The 19,753-nt window shown below is 41.1% G+C and overlaps 2 protein-coding genes across 8 annotated transcripts in view; one reads left to right on the forward strand and one right to left on the reverse strand.

Annotated features, from left to right (window-relative positions):
- ZNF106 (zinc finger protein 106) overlaps window positions 1-3,791 on the reverse strand; it is a 62,247-nt gene extending 58,456 nt beyond the window's left edge. For 3 of the 5 annotated variants that reach the window (XM_073800803.1, XM_073800802.1, XM_019935332.3), the window contains exon 1: window positions 3,638-3,788. The gene's annotated coding sequence lies outside the window, so the exon portion shown is untranslated. Of the gene's footprint in view, window positions 1-3,637 lie in introns of all 5 variants that reach the window. The other 2 variants (XM_019935334.3, XM_019935333.3) reach the window with 2 other exon arrangements.
- A 2,772-nt stretch (window positions 3,792-6,563) lies between these two features.
- Window positions 6,564-19,753, forward strand: part of SNAP23 (synaptosome associated protein 23) — a 35,657-nt gene continuing 22,467 nt past the window's right edge. Inside the window, exon 1 of one of the 3 annotated variants that reach the window (XM_019935355.3) lies at window positions 6,564-6,713. The gene's annotated coding sequence lies outside the window, so the exon portion shown is untranslated. Of the gene's footprint in view, window positions 6,714-6,828; window positions 6,969-19,187; window positions 19,556-19,753 lie in introns of those variants that run through there. The other 2 variants (XM_033851552.2, XM_019935356.3) reach the window with 2 other exon arrangements.

Raw genomic sequence — 19,753 nt, forward strand, 5'->3', positions numbered from 1 at the left:
CAGTTTCCACTTATAAAATAAAAACAATACCAGTACCAATGTTAGAGGGCTGTTATGAGGAATAAATTAGAAAGTCCATAGTGTTTTGCACAAAGCAGGTACTAAATCTTTGCTATATTTAGTTATTAGTATAATTATTTGCTTAATAACTGCCTCTCCCAACAGAGTGTAAGCTCCATGACAGCAAGCCAGAATGCCTGTCTTGTTCACCATTTTATTCCCATTACGTGGCACACCATCTGGTATAGAATAGGTATGCAATATCTGTTCAATGAATGAAATCAGCAAAGATGTCTGTAACAGAAACATACTAAAAACTGCAGTATAACCTTCAACAGTAGTATTATTTTAGGTTATACTACTAAAATACTTCTACATATGAATGTCAGAATTTACCCTGATGACATATACCTATGTATAGAATATCTCCAGTGGGATACTCAAGAAACTAGTAATAGTCATTGCCTCTGGGAAAAAGAACTGAGGACATGGGGGTCAGGGATTTACTTTTCACTATAAATCCTTTTGTACTCTCCAAAAATTTAAGCAAAATACACATATACAGTTGACCCTTGAACAACATGGGGGTTAGGAGCTCTGACCCTCCTCACAGTCAAAAATCCATGTATAATTTGTAGTCAGCCCTCGCTATATACAAATTCAACCAACCACAGATGATGCAATACTGTAGTATTTAATTTTTTTTTAAATCACCATATAAGTGGACCCATGCAGATCAAACCCATGCTGTCCAAGGGTCAACTGTATAATTGTTTTTAAAATTAAAAAAAAAATTTTTTTAACTCATAATATGTTTTTAAACAAAGACGACTTTAGGCCCAAGAACCAAGACTATATAATGGTTCCAGGTAAGGAACTTTTTTGGAACTCCAGAAATCATCAAGAAGTTTGACTTTCTGGCCTTCCCTGGTGGCACAGTGGTTGGGAGTCCGCCTGCCGATGCGGGGGACATGGGTTTGTGCCCCGGTCCAGGAGGATCCCACATGCCGCGGAGCGGCTGGGCCCATGAACCACGGCCACTGAGCCTGCGCATCCGGAGCCTGTGCTCCGCAGCGGGAGAGGCCGCAACAGTGAGAGGCCGGCGTACCGCAAAAAAAAAAAAATAATAATAAGTTTGACTTTCACATATTTTGAACCTTCAGAGTGGTTCATTACAGGCTATCACACCACAAAGATCGATTCCAGTTTACTAATACTCCAAAAAGTCTAATCTCATTAGATACTGATTACCCACCTAAAAAGATACAAAGGGACAAACAGCATAACTACCAAGAGTAATAACAATTTTATATTTACATACTAGTTTATAGTTTACAAAATATGGTGGAAAAAGCGTGACCTTGGAATTAAGCAAAAATAACTAATGTGTCTACCACCTTGAGTAAATTTTGGTCTCTCCAAATTTGGTTCTCTCTTCTATGAGAACAATGCCACCTAGTTATCAGGGTTTCAGATTAGAGGGAAAAAAAAGAGAATTTCTTGCAGTGAGTTTTGTCTTTTTAAAGATAATTATTTGTATTTTGAATAGTTAACACAAGTTTCAAAATTATAAAGGTACAAAAGGGCTTACAGCTGGTTTCAAGGGGTGAAATGCAACTTTACAAGGAAAGACTCAGACTTACCACCTGAACCCACTAATCAATCTTAGCACCACTATCCTGGGGAAAACTAGACTACACAGCCTGATCTTTGATACAGTCACCAAAGTGTTTACCTGAACTAATCAAGTATTACCTCTACCTTCAATTCTGTAGTAACATGTTAAATGATAACACTAGGAATCAATGAGATAAATCCAGATAATTGTACAACATTCTATGAGTCATGATGAAAAAAGAAAAGGATAAGAAAAAAAGGTAACTTCCAGACTTAAAAAGACTTCAAGAGACATAACAGTCAAACTCAATGCACAAACTTTGATTGGAAGATGGATCAAAAATGGTAAAAAGAAAAAAAAGGAATAATTTGGGGAAATTTTAATAAGGATTGGGTATTCGATAATATAGAGAAATTATTGTTGTTCAGTGTGATTATTATATAGGGTTAGGCAAAAAAATGTTCTTTTATTAGAAACACACATTAAAGTATTTAGGGGTGAAATGTCAGGAATAAAAACAAATACAGCAGAATATTAACAGATTTTAAAATCTGAGTGATCGATTTACAGGGGATTCAAAGTAGTATTTTTCCTACTTTTCTGGATGTTTAGAAGTTTTCATTAAAGAAAAAAAAAGGCTTATAGAGAAAATTATTCCTCTCCCACTGGCTGGTGACTCCCAGCCACCTCCAACTTATCACTGTTACCAGTTTCTTATGTATTCTTCCAGAGATATTCTATGCATGTATATACGTACAATAGTCACCGCTCAGTTTTTCCTTTTTAAATATCTTCCTTTTAATCAAAGCAATTGGTTGTGAACTAACCTGATCTAGTATCTTTAATTAAGGCTCCTATCATTTTCTAGACTCAATAGTTAACTCTAGAAACTATAACTGTAATATAGTTGCTTCTCAACAGAAGTGCTTACAATATCTAACTTGATGTAACAGGAAAAGGATGAGATTTGTAATCGTATGTGGATTTCACCACTTCATCACTTACCCTAGCTAGGTTATCTTGAGCAAATTACCATCAAACTCTCAGCGACCTCACCTGAAATGTGCTCCAAAAAAACCACCTTTCATTATAATATCTCATTAATTTTTTGTGACAGACCTGAGTGTATCTGGCACATGTGCAGTAGGTGTTAGATAAATCCTAGTTGAATCTAAATATTATCTTCCATTGTTTCACTCACTTGAGAACAGGGCTTAAAACAAATTTTAAGATTTTCCATGGGGCTTAGAAGAGTATTAGGCTCTTAGTAAGTGCTCAAAAGTTATTTTGGCTTGAGTAACTTTGATATAAACCATTATGGTGGAAAAAGACTCATTTGCTAGGTAAGAGAACTTTCCTTAACTAGGATGGGTGTCCCAAATTGCTAAAAGCCATGGAAATCTCAAACTTCCCAACAAGATGGCTTAATCTGCCTCTCAAAGATGATTAAATTGAGCAGGTTGAAGGGGAAGTGGGGTGCAAAGCATTTCCTCTCCATAAGTATACACTGAGATTCGGACTAAATATTAAATTGACCCATAGTAAGCGCTCCATAATTAGCAGCTATTATTAAGACGACTCACACAGGAACAGAAGACGTAAGGAGGAAAAAGAACGAAGGCTGTCGGTCACAAGAGGTGGAAAGGTGTCCGTGGCCTGAGACGTGTAGGCCATAAAGGGCACCTGGGTCTATGGGCTCCCTGCGGCCCCGGTGGGGGGGGGCGAAGGAGGTCAGCGACCTCTCCGAAAGGTCAAGCCTCTGGAGCCACGTTTCCCTCTGGAGCTGGGAGCAGAGCCGGAACGCCCCCGCGAGAACCTGTACCCCGAAGCCAGAAGCACCGCCTGCCCGTAAACCCGCGCCGATTCTGGGAGAGGGGACGACCCGCCGCGCCGGCGCCGCAGCCCGCAGGAGCAGAGACCTGCCGCGTCCTGAAGCCCAACATCCTCCCTAAAGTGGCAGACCACCGGGACCCTCGGGCTCCGATATGCCTCAGCACAACCCGGCCCTTGGATACTCACACTTGCAGCCGAACCCTCTTACTCCATCAGGCCTCCGAGGCCCCAGCGACGGAGCCCACGGACGCCCCAGCCGCCCACCTCAGCTTCGGGTCCGAGGGCCCGCTCCGGACCCGCTCCCCGCCTGGCACCGCCGCCGCCGCCGCCGCCAGAGCGCAGGCGCACAGCACCGCCGTCGCGCTCCTTTTTTTTTTCCCTCTGCGCTCAGCCTTTCTCAATAACCTAGCTTTATTTGAACACACGAGAGTGAGCAACGGACACAGAGGAAAGAGGCTTTACTGCAAAAGAATGGAGGAAGACCAAAGGCCGGAAGAGTTCATCCGCTGCACCGGACGGTGCTGTGACCAGCCTCCCTCGTTTCTTTTTCATTTTGCTCTTTCTGGGCCTCCCTTTTGCTCCTACTCTCTTAAGTCCCGACCATTCCCTTTAGGTAGTGGCAACTGTTGTGGCTAAATTTCCAACCACGCCTTCCTTGTAAAACTTATTGAAACTTAATGGAAGGTGCAAGAGCTTTAGAACAGACAGACCTCAGGTCAAATCTTGACCTAGATACTAGTAATTTGTGATATTGGGAAAATTACAAGTTTTCTTGAACCTCACTTCCCTCAGAGTTAAAATTAGGGTGTTGCTGGGAGTGAATCTTATCTCTCAGGGTGTTGCTGGGAGTGAATGACAAAACATAGGTCAAATGCCTGTCCATGAATGGTGCCTAAATCCATCAACACCAATGATTATATTTCTTATTAGTACCTAATGTATTTATATTCATCATTAAAGTTAGCCCATAATCATTCCCTCAGGATCTTTTAGTGACTAAAACTAGTCAGATAAACCAAATTACATTAAAGTTGATAATGATGTGAATTTCCTATATTATTGAAAACTTTTAATAATATCTATGTTTAACAAGACCTTCAATACCTCAAATCAAAGTAAGCAGCTCCCTCCATCTATGTGTAAATCCAGATTTGCTTCTAGAGGATTGAGGAACTTATTCCAGTTCCGTATTTGTGACATCACAAGTCTTTGAAACACCAAGGGTTAGGGTTAGGGTTAGCGTTAAAGGCATGCAGTGTAAGAATTGCTTTACCCTGTAATCTCAGGGCCACAGTCCAAGAGAAAGCTTGTAGAAGACCAAGGTCAGCTGTTGGTGAGCATCAAGGTAATCGTAGATCAGCGTTTTTCAACCTTGGCACTATTCACATTTTGGAAATAACACTTGTGCTGTCCTGTGCATTGCAGGATATGCAGCAGCATCCTTGGACACTACATGCCTATAGTACCCCCCTTATGACTCCCACCTCCCACACATACACACCTGTTGTCCTGACAGTCAAAAATATCTCCCAAAGGAAAAAAAAAATCTCCAGACTTTGCCAGATGTCCTCTGGGGAGCAAAAATATCCTTGGTTGAGAACCACAGCATTATACCAGCCACCATCCCAACCCTAAATGAGCTCATTTTCTCCACTTCTACCCTCAAGAAGTGATTACTGCTTAAGAAGGCCATGCAGGAGGGCAGAAACTGGTGAGTTCATTTTTTCCAATCTTATACAGGCCCTCAACACCACTTACCTGTCCTACTACTTTTCTCTGGTCAACTTGCTTCATAACTTTCTACAACAATATTCCAAATCTTCTCCACTTTTCTTAAAACTCCTAACTCTTTATCAGTAGGTGACCTTGTCTCTTACTTCACAGAGAAAACAGAAACCATCAGATGAGAAATTCTTTAACTTCCTGTTACTAAACATACAAACTTACAAATACTTCCTCTCATTAAAATTGAGGAGATATCTTCTCTATCTTGTTTCCAAGAACTTTCCTTCCAACAGTGCTTTAGATTGCCTCTACTTTTACCCACTCAAGCTCTTTACCTACTAACCCTTCTCTTTAAAACAGTCTTTTCTCAGTATCTTCCCTATCATGCTTAAGTTTCTCCTGTCTTAATTCTAATAACAACAAAAAAACAGAAACAAAAACTTTGACCCCTTGTCATCCTCTTTTCAGCCTCCCTTCAAGACCAAACTCTCCAAAAGCCGTACAATTTGTCCCCGTTTCTGCATCTCCTCTCTCTTCAAACTAGTACAATCTATCTTTCAACCTCATCATTTCACCACATAGCTTTCACTAAGATCACCATTGTTACTAAATTGAAAAGATATTTCTCAGGGTTCATCTTCCTTGACTCCTTAGGAACAGACAACTCCTTTGAAACTCTTTTTATTTCCAGCACTATGCTTTATTCTTAGAGGTGCCTGGAACCGTTTCCGGACCTGCTTAAAACCCTTCAATATTTTCGGTGATCATGGTAAAGTGCAGGTTCACTAGTCCAAAAATGCAAGATCTTCCAAGATCTGGCCATTGCCAACTTTTAAAAACTCATTCCCCCCTTCACCGAAAGATATACGATGAAGTTTAAGCCTCTAAGTAGGATGACCTACAAGGAAATTTCCAGAATGCGCTATGTTCTTGGACTCTCCAGTGCCCACAGTCTGGAAATCTCTATCTCCCTCCCGGACTTCCGGGGGAACTCCTGCTTATCCTTCACGATTCAAAAGTCACTTCCTCCGGGAACCCTTCCAGATACCCCTAAGAATAAAGCGCTTAGTTCATTGTGCGCCAGCAGCGCCTCGGATTTTTTATATGTCAAGCATTATATTCAGTCCACCATAATTTGTTTACATATCTTTCTCCCAAGTCTAGACAGAGGGCAGGGAAGGCATTTTATTCGCCTTCTTTTCCTCAGCATTCATCCCGCACAGTTCCTGGCACACTGTTTGCCCTCAGTAAATGTTTGCTGTGTGAACACTTCCCAACTTCGCGCGGGACTCGAATTATCCGGTTATCGGGCGAGTCCCCAAGCTCTCCGCCTGCGTGGCAAGGAGATTTAAAGCCTCCGCACGGTGGTTGGCTCCAGCTTCAGGGGTGTGTCCGCGCCCGCCGCGCTGGGGAAATGCGCAGGCGCGCAGGTCCGGCGAGCGCAGGCGCAAAAAGGCCGCAGCTGGGGTGCAGCCTGGAGTCCGGCCTGCGGGTGTCCGAGCTGCCGCGGCCGGAGAGGAGTGGCCGGAACTGCTTGGTGAGTCTCCAGGAGTGGGGCTGAACGAGCTGGCCGAGTGAAGATTGTGATCATAATCCCAGGGAGAAAGAGTATATCGTGACGGTTGAAAAGTTGGTGGCGTCGGGCTTAAGGGGAGGAGCGGGCGCTCTGGCCCCGACTGGGCAGGTCCGGCCCGGATCGAGGACGTGAGGTGCCTGGAGACTATCTAGGGGCTAGAGGAGGAAGGGTGGAGAGATGGTGGTTCTCTGGACCCTTCCTTGAAACCTAGCAGAGGTAAACTCCCACTCCCTCATCTCCCACCCTCGCAGTGTTGCTGCGATCGGGATTAATAGACTGTATGGTGGCCACAGTGATCAGATAACTCTGAATTAGTTGTTTGAAGGTTTCTGAGGTTCATGGCATTGGGGAGTCCATGCTCTCCAGGAAAATCCATTCTTACCTCGCGGCTTTACTGAAGACACACGAAGGAAAGGGTGGGTTAAAGATCGAATTCCACGGAGTAAGGGGGGCGGGGGGAAAGTCCTGGAAAGTACTATTTTACCTGGGACTTTTTTTCATTGTTAGTCACCACACTACTAGGAAAGGCAGGTGGGAGTTAGAGGAAACCGAAAGTCGTCAACGTTAGGAAAAGAAGATGAGAAAGGGGTAGTATTTTGCTTTTTGCTACTTGTCATCTACTTCGGGGAGGGGTGGGGGCTATTGGGAAAGGAGAGTTATGGACACTGGCAGCTTCTGACAGTGTTCCCTTTGCCTTGTGAAAATAATGTAGCTTCTTAGTAGCAGATATTTCGAGAATTGAGAGTGATATTACTCCGTCTGCCCTGGTGCCCTTAAGACTGGTTTTCAGATGTCCGGGTGAAATACTGCAGCTTATGACCAGATAGAAATGGTTCTCCCACTTTCTTGTCTTGCCTGGAAAATACCACACTTGAAATTCATGAGACATCATTAGCAAGAATACTTTGACATCTAATCTTAAAATATTTCATAGTAAAATTTAAAAATATTAGTATTTCTGCCACCAGTAAAGTTGATGCCAAAGGCATCCAGTGATCACTGGTCATTCATTCCTTTGGCAAGAGGTAATGAGAAGAAACGCATTCATATAAATTTTAACAAATATTGATATTAGAAAAACCTCTTCTTACATTACCCTGCTCCTTCGACAGGTCATGTTAAAGTAAATAAAATGATCATATAACAACCTACAACTTAAATATTTATCAGTGTTGCTAGAGTTCTTTTTTTAGGTGCTTGTGGTATGTGAGTATGCACTAGAAAATTGCTGTTATCTTAGTTCCAGAATAGGAATGACTTACTGTGCCATTATTTTCTTAACAATATTATACTCTTTCCTAAAAACAGTAGAATTTCTGTATGCATCTTTTTTTTGTTTGTTTGTTTCTTTGTTTGTTTGTTTGTTTTACTCTAAATCAACTTTAGTAACAAGCTCACTGAACTAAAGATCACATCTCTTCTAATCATTCAGGACACAACCTTGAACCAAGAGGAGAGCAAACAAACAGGTCCTGTTGCTCATGGGACAGCTATGGTACTTCACTTGGCATGAACCATACCACCATCATAAATTATGCATTTTAGAAGATCATTTGTGTTACTATTTTACATCAAATTTTAATAGACTTTCTTTTAAACATTACCCTCTTCCAAAGTGATAATCTGTGAAATCACGGTTTTGCTATATTTTATAACTTTTTCTAGTACATATTATAATAAATACATAAGTATTAAGTGCATAAGTATTGCTTGTATAACAACTAAAATAATTTCTTGTTCTTGTTCTGCACTTTGGAAAATACTGTTTTGGGCCTAATCTACTCATTTTTAAGAGAAAGTGAAGACTGGACTACCTAAACTCTAAGGCCAGTGGACTCCAAAATTCTGTGAGCCTTTCTTTTTTTTTTTTCTTTCTTTTTTTGTTCTTTCTGTGAGCCTTGTGATGGTGGCCTTCATTATTGTGACACAGTTCTAACAAACTTACTTATCTGGTTTCACCAGATGAAAGTAGATTAGAATAGCAAAAGTGAAAAAGAGGATGTGTGCTCTTTGACATTTTTGTGTGAAATCAGCTGCCTTTTGTTTTGTTTCCTCTGAATTAAGGTGCTTTGTTTTCCTCCTGTGTGTTCCTCTGTCTTAAATATTCTGGAAATCTGTTTTTTAACTGTGTTTGTACTCTGCATTTTGTATATGTTAACATTTATAATATATGATGTTGCTTGCATCTAAGAGTGCTGAACTTTTTATTCCAGTGCCATATTTTGTTTCCAGGTCTGTAGATTGACAGAGAAGTAGATGACAAGGACTGGTTTTTTCTTTGTCTTGGGCGGGTAGAGGCTTGGAACAGATGGATCCAGTGCCTCTAACAATTGGAGGAAGTGGATTGTGGAGCCAGGAAACAGCATCTACTGTTCTTTTCGTAATATTGGGGGGTGGAGATGGGATTCCATTTGCAGTCCTTTAAGTCACTGACATTTTGGTTTTGATTTCAGTTTAGGTCGAATTGCTACTAAAATATTTAAATCACTGTTCACTATGTTTTTCTGGAATTCCCTCATCTTAAAATCTTAACATTTATTTTAACAAGGTTTGACAATTGAGATTACCTTTAGACTGCCTCTTGATACTTATAAAATAAAATCCAAACTTCTTGGTATAGGATATAAGCCCGTCATAACCTCTCTCCTACCTGCCTTTTAAAGCCATCCTGCCCCCTCTGTACACAGGCACATACATACACACGTTATATTCCTGCATGACTACGTTGTGACACTTCTTTTTTTTTTTCCTTTTGGCGGTGTGGTGTAGCTCATGGCGTCTTAGTTCCCTGACCAGGGATTGAACCCAGGCCCCAGCAGTGAAAGCACCGAATCCTAACCACTGGACCACCAGGGAATTCCCTGTGGCACTTCTTTAATAGTCCAAAATCACAATTTTCTTAGAGTTGATTGTGCTTTGATTCCCAAATCAAATCCTTTTTAGTTAGCATTAGTTAGCATTTTAGTTAGTTTCAGTTAGCATTACATTCTAGCAGGGTTCTAAATGCTTTGTATAAATTAACTCAATCCTTATAACAACACTTGAAGTAAGCATTATATTCTCATTTAATGAGAAAACTGAAGAACAGAGAAGTTAAGTAAGCAATAGTCATGATTTGAAACCATTATGCCTCCAAATACTGGCCACTTAACCACTACACCATACTGCTTTTTGTATAAACAAGAATGCCATTCCATCTGCTGTGGGGGATATTCCTTTCCAGGGATCTGAATGCTTATGTTTGCCTGTGGCACCTGACTCCTCCCATCAGAATATTTGAGAAACTTACCAGAAAACATCTAAGTAAACTTGGAATTAGGGCCAAAATACTTGGATGGTTTAGATGAATATTTCTCTCAGGCAAGGTAAAGCCATGCCAGTCCTCCCCACCTCACACTTGGTATCTCCCCGGCAGATTCCATACTTATGTCTGCCAGACTGCATCTCTGTCTTCCCTGGGGAACGACTGCTGCATTCTTGAGCCTCCTTCTTATCTTTCATATAGATCATCCCTTTTCTGTTCTCACGGCCTTTCCTTTAGACGTGGTCAATATAATTCATTATAATCACATCTAGATCTTCCTCCCCAGGATTATATCCTGATCACTTAGAGTAGAATTGCAGAAGTTCCAAGGCTGAGCAGTACTTGAAAACTAGGTTTTGGACATCAAGCAATTAAGTTATAATAGGTGCTTCTGTAAAACTGAAGTGTAATTTTGATCTTTTTGGTTAGTGATCTTTAGTGGTACTTTTCCCCTCAGTAGTATGATTTCTGTCTTGATTCATGTGCTTCAGCAGTCTTTGAAACCAAGGTATTTAATAGGTATGATTCAGAGGTGTACTTCTTATATTTGCATAGCTTTGGGGCTTTGGTATAAGAATTGCTAAAGTTGTTCCTATAGAGGGAAGTAGAAGGAAGAAATGAACCCTAACATAAATAAGACTCTCATCTCATCTAAATGCTTTCAGGAAGAATTAAATTTCCTGATCAGAGCGTGTATTCTTTTTGGCCTAACCTAGAATGTTTAGAGTATTTTGAAATACCATGTACCTGTACTTTGTGAGTATAAGTGTGAACATTTTTTCTTCCTTCCTTTCTTCTTTGTGTGTGAACACTTTTAATGTTCCATATTAAAAGTGGAATCTAAGAATGAAATATATTTCTAAAGAGAAACTAAATTCTTTTATGCAGTAAGTGATGGTTCATATCTGAATTTCTACTCCGTTCTCTGTAATCCTTTTTTCTATTCTTTCCATTTATTCTCCATTACTCATGTTTAAGAGTCTTCAAAAAAGAGCTGCTTAGGTGTATTGTGCATATACTAGTACTTTATTAGGCGCCTGGAATGGCACCTAATAACTCACAACATGAGATACCACGTGTGAGGTAGGGATGATTGGCAAGGCTTCCAATAGCCTGAATAAAATATTCATCCCAACCATCAAGTATTTTGGCTCTGATTCTAAGTTTACCTGGAAACTTTCTGAGTAGCTTCTCAAACATTTTGATACCAGGAGTCAGATGCCACAGAGAACATAACAAATAACATGAGTGAAAATGAGCAGTTCATTAGTAATTGTCATTTCATGAGTCTTTGCTCTGTGCTAGGCACTGTGCTAAGCACTTTATATACCTTAACTAATTTTATTTCTGAAACAACCCTGAGAGGTAGAACTGTAATCCTAACGAATGAGGAAACTGAGACTTGAATATGTTAAGTAAATTGCCCAGGTACCAGAGCTAGGATGAACTCAGGGTCTATCTGACCTCAGAGTCTGTGTTATGAACCACTACATTATGCTCATTCAACACAATTTATTAAATTATCTCACCTTATCTGGATGTAGAAAGTTTAGTCACAGGAGAATTATAACTGAAATCATATTCAACCCAACTAGGCCTTGACAGTATTTCAGATGGTCTTAGCCTCAGGCTAGGAAGAGGATAGTCTTGTAGAGAGACAGAATTTATGTGCATAAAACAATTAGAAAACTTAAGTGAAAAGGAAAACTGTATATATTTGGAGGCAGGTAGTATAAAATAAACATTGCAAAAGAAATAAAGGTAATTTTCTTGGCATCAAAATATGTTCCCTTACTTGATAGTAGATGCTTGAAAAATGTTTGTGGAATGTATTGAGAGAGATGAATTCTAGGACCAGGGTTCCTTTCTTCCACACCTTCAGACTAGGTAGGCTGCTGACTCCTCCTTGCTCTCTGTCAGCAAAAGGAAGTTTTCAGCTCCCTTGGGGAGGTCACCATAGCTACATGGTAGTTTTTACCAATTCTCATCTGACAGCCCTGGCCTATAGTTTTCCTCTTCAGCTGGACCTCTGTTTCGCTTGCCCTCTTATGACCACACTCCTCTGCTTTCTCTTTCTCAGCTATCATCAAGTCTGTTCCAAGAAGTATACCGCACCCCTGCCACTTCTCCAGTAACGACTGTGTAAAGAAAGCCTAAGAGTTGCATTTTATTCTCTTAGCATAAAAAAGTTGGACTAGATGATCTCTGAGGTTTCTCTTTAGAGATAATTCTCTGAGATGAGAATTAAACAGAAACTTTGTTCACACATAGTTGGTTAATTAAGCAGAAATTTCTGTAGGCTGGTGTTTTCCAAATGGTGTTCCATGGAACCCTGGGTTCCTTGGGTTTAATAGAAGTATTCTTGGAAGGATTTTATGGTCATCTACATTTGAGTGGGATAGACAAATGTAAATAAATATACTCCTTCACTTCTTTAGAACTTATGATTTCCAGCCAAGAATTTAATAAGCCAGCCAGTCTATAATGTGAGGATAAGCATCAAAACTAGGAGGGGATGGGAAGGTGTAAGAGCTAAATATCTTCATTGTAGAAAGTCAGTGGATGATACCCAAAATTGACAAATATCAAGAAACAACACCATAAGCATGATTTAGAAGTTGGGAGTTAAACACTAAAATAACTAATACTGTTGAAAATTTTGCCTCTGGGGTCCTGGGAGCAGGAGTTGGTTTGGGGGAAGAGGAAGGTCAGGGGAACTGCTATTTATTGGTGTAGAACTGTTCGACGTCTCAAACCATGTATATGTATTAGATCAAAATTAAATATGGAAGAATATCACATCTTCAAAAATAACTTTTATCGGCTGAATAACATTCCATCATGTAGTTATACCATAATTTTTCAGTCAAATCTCTATCACTGGTTATTTAGACTACTTCAATGATTTTAACACTATAAATAATACTGGGACTAATGTATTTTTGCCTATATCTGTGATTTTCTTCTAAATTGATAAAAGTGGGAAAGGCCAAAGAATAGGGATATTTAAATTTTTCTTGTATTGCATTATCTTTTGAGAGTTTTGATTTTTTTATTAATTTTTATTTATTTATTTTTGCGGTACGCGGGCCTCTCACTGCTGTGGCCTCTCCCGTTGCGGAGCACAGGCTCCAGCCGCGCAGGCTCAGCGGCCATGGTTCACGGGCCCAGCCCATGTGGGATCTTCCCGGACCAGGGCACGAACCCGTGTCCTCTGCATCGGCAGGCGGACTCTCAACCACTGCGCCACCAGGGAAGCCCGAGAGTTTTGATTTTTTTTAATCAGCATTTTATTTTCTTAAATAGTGGTCAAGTAAACTTTAATTGTATAGGAGTAAGAACTGAAATGCCCATAGATAACCTGGGCTTGAAAAATACTATCATATCAATTTTTCTTTTGTCATTGGAGCTTGCAACATTTTTTATCTTTTAGAGTTTTTCATTATCAGTCAAAGGTTTGTAGTTATAGCATAGACTTTTGCTGTTAACAAAGTTCTAGAGTGTGCTGAAATTTGTCTACAAAACCAGTGTATGTTTGTAACTTTTCTAATGTTAAAGTGATTTTTACAAAAAATTTAGAAAATACATTATTGTATAAGGCAAATAAAAATCACCTGTAAAGGGCTTCCCTGGTGGCGCAGTGGGTAAGAATCTGCCTGCTAATGGAAGGGACATGGGTTCGAGCCCTGGTTGGGGAAGATCCCACATGCCGCGGAGCAACTAAGCCTGTGTGCCACAACTACTGAGCCTGCGCTCTAGAGCCCGTGAGCCACAACTACTGAAGCCCGTGTTCCTAGAGCCTGTGCTCTGCAACAAGAGAAGCCACTGCAATGAGAAGCCCACGCACTGCCATGAAGAGTAGCCCCCGCTCACCGCAACTAGAGAAAGCCCGCGCACAGCAACAAAGACCCAACACAATAAAAAATAAATAAATAAAATAAATAAATTTATTTTAAAAATCACCTGTAAAATTTTTTTTTTTTTTTTTTTTTTGCGGTATGCAGGCCTCTCACTGCTGTGGCCTCTCCCATTGCGGAGCACAGGCTCCGGACGCGCAGGCTCAGCGTCCATGGCTCACGGGCCCAGCCGCTCCGCGGCATGTGGAATCTTCCCGGACCAGGGCACGAACCCGTGTCCCCTGCATCGGCAGGTGGACTCTCAACCACTGCGCCACCAGGGAAGCCCTGTAAAATTTTTTAAACATTTTTATTCCATGTAATTTAAGATAGGATGGACCTTCACATTTTGGGCCTTTAGTTTTTAAACTGTACATAGTTTTTAGCGTAGCCTTAAGATTTATTGATGAGAATTACAGTGTTTAACCTCATATAATGACCATTTTAAGTCTTTTGCAAAAGTCAGTGTTTTCAGATATACTAACATAAATAATGAATTTGTTGCCTTATTTAGGTTTCACTTTGTCTTGCATACTTATTAATAATAGCCAGGAGTACCAGTTAAAAAAAAATAATTTTCTTTCATTACAAGAAAGAAAACTTGGAATTTTTCCCCTTTTAAAAATACAGAAAGTCATGTTTACAGAATTCCAAGAAGTTGGAATGAAGAAGTTAATGAAGAAGGGCATCAGGTGTATTTCTTAATGTGGTTGTTCTACCCTATTTTCCGACAACCATTTCTCTTCCTGGAGAAGAAATGTGATTCATTTAATGTAAAATATGTTTTTTATTTCAGTGGTGCCTACTCTATAACTACTATCATTTATTTTAACTAAATCTCTTAACTTAGATTTTACACTGTGGCAGAAAATAGTTTAGCATAGGAAAAGCTACAAAATTAATGTTTTCCTTCCTATCTTCCTTTTAATTCTTACTCATACTTTTTTTTCTTTTGCTTGACTATTCTTTCTCCAACCTTAAGTCTTTTTTTTTGTTTTTTATTGAAAAACTGAGAGATATTATTGAGATACTATTCACATAACTTAAAATTCCCCATTTTAAAGTATGCTGTTTAGTGGCTTTTATCATATTCATAAGGCTGTGCAGCCATCACCACTAATTCCAGAACATTTCCATCACCCCAAAACAACCCCATACCTATTGGTAGTCAGTCCTACGTCCCCCTAACTGTGGCAACCACTAATCTACTTTCTGCCTTTATGGATTTATCTATCCTGGACATTTCATATAAATAGCATCATACAATATGGGGCCTTTTGTATCTGGCTTTGTTCACTAAGAATAATGCTTCCAAGGCTCATACATGTTGTAGCATGTAAACTTCCTTTCTATGGCTGAATGATACTCCATTGTATGAACGTTTGAGTTTTTTGTTTGTTTTTTAATAAATTTATTTATTTATGTGTGGCTGCGTTGGGTCTTTGTTGCTGTGCACGGGCTTTCTCTAGTTGCAGCGAGCGGGGGCTGCTCTTCGTTGTGGTACGCAGGCTTCTCCTTGTGGTGGCTTCTCTTGTTGCGGAGCATGGGCTCTAGGCGTGCAGGCTTCAGTAGTTGTGGCACGTGGGCTCAGTAGTTGTGGCTCTTGGGCTCTAGAGCGCAGGTTCAGTAGTTGTGGCGCACGGGCTTAGTTGCTCCGCAGCATGTGGGATCTTCTCAGACCAGGGATTGAACCTGTGTCCCCTGCATTGGCAGGCGGATTCCTAACTTCTGCGCCACGAGGGAAGTCCCAAGTTTTTTGTTTTTTTGGTTTTTTTAAATCTTTGGCTGCGTTGGGTCTTTGTTGCTGTGTGCAGGCTTTCTCCAGTTGTGGTGAGTAGGGGCTACTCTTCGTTGAGGTGTGCAGGCGTCTCCTTGCGGTGGCTTCTCTTGATCTGGAGCATGGGCTCTAGGCATGTAGGCTTCAGTAGTTGTGGCACGCAGGCTCAGTAGTTGTGGCACGTGGCACGCAGGCTCAGTAGTTGTGGCTCACAGGCTCTAGAGCGCAGCCTCAGTAGTGGTGTGTGGGCTTAGTTGCTCCACAGCATGTGGGATCTTCCTGGACCAGGGATCGAACCCATGTCCCCTGCATTGGCAGGTGGATTCTTATCCACTGTGCCACCACGGGAGTCCTGGACATTAGAGTTTTTCCCTACTTTTTTTTTAATTGAAGTATAGTTGATTTACAACTATACAAGCATAGTGTACAAGCATAGTGGTTCAATTATTTATTTTTTTAGATTTTATTCCATTATAGGTTATTACAAGATATTGAGTATAATTCCCTGTGCTATACAGTAAATCCACATTGCTTATCTATTTTATGTATAGTAGTTTGTATCCGTTAATCCCATACTCCTAATTTGTTCCTTCCCACCTCCCCTTTGGTAAGCATACGTTTGTTTTCTATGTCTGTGAGTCGATCTTTATTTTATATATAGATTCATTTGTATTAGTTTTTAGATTCTACATATAAGTGATATCATATAGTATTTGTCTGACTGATTTCACTAAGCATAATATTCTCTAGGTTTATCCATGTTGCTACAGATGGCAATATTTCATTCTTTTTTATAGCTGGGTAATATTCTATTCTATATATATATATATATATATATATATATATATATATCATATCTTCTTTATCCATTCCTCTGTCAGTGGGTATTTAGGTTGCTTCCACGTCTTGGCTATTGTAAATAGTGCTGCAGTGAATATTGGGGTGCATGTATCTTTTTGAATTAGAGTTTTCATTATTTTCCAGATACATACCCAGGAGTGGGATTGCTGGATCGTATGGTAGCGCTATTTTTAGTTTTTTAAGGAACCTCCATACTGTTTTCCACGATGGCTGCACCAATTTACATTCCCACCAACAGTGTAGGAGGGTTCCCTTTTCCCCACACCCTCTCCAGCATTTATTATTTATAGACTTTTTTTTTTTTTGCGGTACGCGGGCCTCTCACTGTTGTGGCCTCTCCCGTTGCGGAGCACAGGCTCCGGACGCGCAGGCTCAGCGGCCATGGCTCACGGGCCCATCCGCTCCATGGCACGTGGGATCCTCCCAGACCAGGGCACGAACCCGTGTCCCCTGCATCGGCAGGCGGACTCTCAACCACTGCGCCACCAGGGAAGCCCATTTATAGACTTTTTGATGATGGCCATTCTGACCAGTGTGAAGTGATACCTCATTGTAGTTTTAATTTGCATTTCTCTAATAGTCAGTGATGTTGAGCATCTTTTCATCTGCCTGTTGGCCATCTGTATGTCTTCTTTGGAGAAATGTCTATTTAGATATTCTGCCCATTTTTTAAAAAATATTTATTTGTTTGGCTACATCAGGTCCTAGTTGCATCACATAGGATCTTCCTTGCACCGTGTGGGATCTTTCGTTGAGGCATGTGGGCTTCTTTCTAGTTGTGGTGCACAGGCTCAGTAGTTGCAGCATGCGGGCTGTCTGGTTGTGGCGCACAGGCTCTAGAATGTGCAGGCTTAGTTGCCCCACAGCATGTGAGATCTTAGTACCCCAGCCAGGGATCGAACCCACATCCCCTGCACTGGAAGGCAGATTCTTAACCCCTGGGCCACCAGGGAAGTCCCTTCTGCCCTTTTTTTTTTTTGGTTGCACTGGGTCTTAGTTGCAGCAGGCGGGCTCCTTAGTTGCGGCATGCGGACTCTTAGTTGCATCATGCATGTGATATCTAGTTCCCTGACCAGAGATCGAACCCTGGGCCCCCTGCGTTGGGAGCGTGGAGTCTTTTTTTTTTTAATTTTTTAAAAAATTAATTTATTTTATGTATTTATTTTTGGCTGCATTGGGTCTTCGTTGCTGTGCATCGACTTTCTCTAGTAGCGGTGAGTGGAGAGTATTCTTTGTTGTGGTGCGGGGGTTTCTCATTGCGGTGGCTTCTCTTGTTGCGGAGCATGGACTCTAGACGTGCGGGCTTCAGTAGTTGTGGCACGCAGCGGGAGTGCAGAGTCTTAACCACTGCACCACCAGGGAAGTCCCTGCCCATTTTCTAATTGGGTTGTTTTTTGTTGTTGTTATTGAGTTGTATGTTCTGTTTGTTCTGACTGGGTTATTTCCATTATTCTGTCGTCCAGATCACTTATTTTTGTGTCATTTAGTCAGCTGTTCATTGCTTCCAGATTGCTTTTTTTTTTTAGAATTTTTTTTTTATTTGATTTACTTATTTATTTTGGGCTGCATTGGGTCTTTGTTGTGGTGCACGGGCTTCTCATTGTGGTGGCTTCTCTTGTTGCAGAGCACAGGCTCTAGGTGCGCGGGTCTCAGCAGCCGTGGCGCACAGGCCCAGTTGCTCCGTGGTATGTGGGATCTTCCCAGACCAGGGATCGAACCCGTGTCCCCTGCATTGGCAGGCGGATTCTTAACCACTGCGCCACCAGGGAAGTCCCAGATTGCTTTTTATCTCAGCAATTGAATGATCTGTTTTTGACTAGTTCATTTTTATTAGTTTCTAGATCTTTGTAACAGTGACCTGCATTTCTATTGATAATCTTTCTTAATTCAATTAGCATTTTTATTACCACCTTTGAACTCAGGATCTGCAGGGATGGGGCAACTACCAGTGCAAGGCTCTCTTCTCCCTGATTGTTGGCAGGCCAGCAAATGTGCACTCCTCCCAAGTAGAATCTATTCTTCTCCAGCCCTTCATACTGTCATAGTGGTTCTCCCAGCAGCCAACAGGGCTTTTCTCTTTTGCACAGACCCCCAGGACTGGGATGCCCAGATTGTTGCTTGACCTGCTTGTTCCCCAGGGTGAGAGTCTGCCCGTTCAGACCTTCTCTTCCTTCCAGATCCCTCCCAAGGTTTCAGATCCTGACCTGATGCTTTTTTTCTATCCTACTCCATTAAGTGGAGATCTCTCTTGTAGCTTTGGTTGTATAGGAGTTGTTCTGTCAGTTTCCAGCAGTTTTCCCTGAGAATTGTTCCACTTGTAGATGTGTTTTTGATGTGTTTGTTGGGGAGGGTGAGCTCCACGTCATGCTACTCTGCCATTTTCATCTCCCTCTTGGATTTTTCCTACTTTTTGACTATTACGAATAATGCTGCTTTAACATTGGTGTACAAGTTTTTGTGTGGACATATGTTTTCATTTCTAATATATGTAGGAATGAAATTGCTAGATCCCATGGTAGTTCTGTGTTTAACTTTTTGAAGCCTAAGTTGTTCTTGTCCTTTGTCGTTAACCTCTATCTATGTTTTTCCTCCATTAGGTACCAGAATTGTAACAGGGAGAATATCATCCATTAGTACTTGTTTGTATATTAAAAAATGAAAACTTTTATCTGAAACAGTGATTTTCAACCTTGGCCACACATTGGAAACCTGGAGAGTTTTAAAACTGACTGATGCCTGGCTCCCACCCGCAGAGATTCTTATTTAATTAGTGTGGTCTGCAGCCTTGGCCTCTAAATTTATAAAGGCTCATCAGGTGATTATAACGTGTAACCAAGGCTGGGAATTACTGCTCTAAAATGTGCTTGAAGCATGGAGTCAGACTTGCAACTTGGAAAAGGCAGAAGGCAAGGTGTTGCAGGAAAGAAATTGGGACTTGAGAGGATGGTCATGTCCCAGCTCTCAGGTGAGTCGCTGGGAGGGCCGCTGAATGTGGGTTCTTGGCTTGGCGTAGGAAAGAATTCAAGAGCGCCATAGTAAAGTGAAAGAAGGTTTATTCAGGGAGAGATACACACTCCGTAGACAGAGTGTGGGCCATCTCAGAAGGCGAGGGCCCCAAGATACGGGGTTGTCAATTTTTATAGGAGTGGGTAGTTTCATAGGC

Source organism: Tursiops truncatus, chromosome 2 (assembly GCF_011762595.2).
Source record: "Tursiops truncatus isolate mTurTru1 chromosome 2, mTurTru1.mat.Y, whole genome shotgun sequence".
NCBI classification, from domain to species: Eukaryota; Metazoa; Chordata; class Mammalia; order Artiodactyla; family Delphinidae; genus Tursiops; species Tursiops truncatus.